The following is a 2,129-nucleotide window of genomic DNA, read 5'->3' on the forward strand; positions in this document are numbered from 1 at the left end:
GTTCCAAGTACCAATCAGCCTTCCATGTGTTGTTGTTTCAAAGATAACTCTAATTTGCAAAGCCTTTACACTACTGTTCAGTGATTTCCGGAGTGCGTGCGACTTCAGTGAGGACTGGAAAGTGGGCCATTGTGCAGTTCAGCTCTCAGGCTCTTTGTAGGTAAGTCGTTTGGGATTAGAGCCACTTATTCACAGCTGGCAGGTGTGTCCACAAGCTCATGAGCAACTCTATGGATTTGCTTTCTACAGTGTCTGTCCAGGCACATTCTAGTTACCTGACACATCCTGGTTTCAGTCCCCTGAGCAGAAAGCCGAGGCTATATTTACCCAGGTGGCTCTGCCCTGCACTTTTCACGATTGTCTGACGTTTAGGACCAAGCTGCAGGCAGAAACAGGGAGAAAAGAGCAGTTTTATATGTCCCTTGGTTTCACAGCTCCTTGAAGAAACAGCAAATGAGTTACACAGTAGATCTACACTATACTAAATGCCAGGAGGGAGCCATGGCCAGCCCTGTATTGTTGCTGCTCCTATGTCTTGAACCAAAGCAGCATCCTGCTCTCAGACACTAACTTGGGTTTGGATACTTGAGTGTTTGGAGACCCAAGGTCCAAATAATAAAGCTTGGAGAATGTGGGCATCGATCCCACTACCTCTTGCATGCTAAGCAAGCGCTCTACCACTTGAGCTAATTCCCCACATCAGGGGAGCTTTACTGATCCTTAGTAGGTGTCCCGGAACACAGCGGATTTCAGGGCCTTCAGCGGGAAAGCAGGGCTCTACTAAGAGCAGATCTTCTCATTGATGGCCCAGGGCCAGGCGCAATGGCTACTCATTCTCTGCAAAGAAGGAGGAGAAAGGGAACAAAGAGAAAGTCACAAAGGGAAAACTCGTGCTGCCAAAATGTGAAGTTTAGGGTATTCCGGGACAGAAAAAGGCACATCCCAGCAAAGGAGGCCCTGCTTAGACCTGCGCAGCTAAAGTGTCACACATTTTAAAAAAATGATTAAATGATTAAAAATGATTAAATGATTTTATGTGTGTGCGTGTGTGTGTGTTGTGTGTGTATGTTTATAAAAGTGGGATGAAATTATCACTTTTTCCTTGTAGCTGAGACTGTCTGGGGGTTGTGAGATGGTCCAGATTTCAGGAAGGCAAATAGCTCCTGCTGTTTTCGTATCTAGGCCATTTCACCAATGAGGCCAGCGTGCTGACCACTTCCCTAGGAAACCCCTGGAGAGTGCTTCTTTCACTTACATCTGAGATATGGGTTGCCTCCTTGCTAAGGTGTGTCATGTACAAGTTACATGTCCAACTATATCTCAGAACAACAACAACAAAATTACAGAGCAGAGTCATAAAGAGTAAGAGACAAGATCGTATCAGAGTGTAAGAATATGTAAAATATCAGAGTGTAAGAATCAAAATTGAGCTATGCAGAGAAGGAGTGGAAGTATGGTGGAGAAAACCGGGCTGTTTGTAGGAATTCCTGTGTGAAGAAATAAACCTTTTCAATTTAAGTACAGTGTGTTTGTGTGTGTGTGTGAAATACACATGGAGGGAAGCAGTGATTGAAAATCCTGGCCACTTGGAGATATGTTGGGAGAGTTTTATGAAAACTCCCAAGAGTAATTGAAAAAATCCCAGGCAGAATGCTTAAATAATTAAAGCAACATGTTAGAGAAAGGTGTTTAGTTTTGAATGTCAGAGCTTGGACATGAGAAAACAGGAACTGGGGAGAAAGGGAAAGAAGTCATAAAGATATTAAAGGATTGAGGTTTATCCACATTTATCGTGCCAGCTCCTGAGGTGGACAGCAGGAGTCTTTCTGCAGCCCCAGTGCCCATCACAATTCATGCCACAGAATGCATCCTCCATAAACACCATAGCATGGATGATGACAGAGGTGAATGAAAAGGAAGAAAAAGATTCTGGGGATGTTGTGCAGGAAGGATCTACAGTATTTGTCAAGACATTGGGTGGAGAGATTTGAGGGGGAGGAGACAAAGACATTGGGAAGTCTTGAGCCTAGTGTGGTAGACACAAAAGAGATTCTGAATTAATAGCTGATGAATGACTCCACTCATTTATTTGTATTTGTTATGTGAATGAATGTTACACAAATGACCTG

General features: G+C 43.7%; 1 non-coding gene across 1 annotated transcript; it reads right to left on the reverse strand.

Moving 5' to 3' along the window:
• Window positions 1–623: 623 nt before the first annotated feature.
• On the reverse strand, window positions 624–696 carry TRNAA-AGC. Its single transcript has one exon. It is a non-coding gene; the product is annotated as a tRNA-Ala (tRNA).
• Between the last annotated feature and the right edge of the window lie 1,433 nt (window positions 697–2,129).

This window comes from Nomascus leucogenys, unplaced genomic scaffold, assembly GCF_006542625.1.
Source record: "Nomascus leucogenys isolate Asia unplaced genomic scaffold, Asia_NLE_v1 001694F_27417_qpd_obj, whole genome shotgun sequence".
In the NCBI taxonomy this organism is placed as follows: Eukaryota; Metazoa; Chordata; class Mammalia; order Primates; family Hylobatidae; genus Nomascus; species Nomascus leucogenys.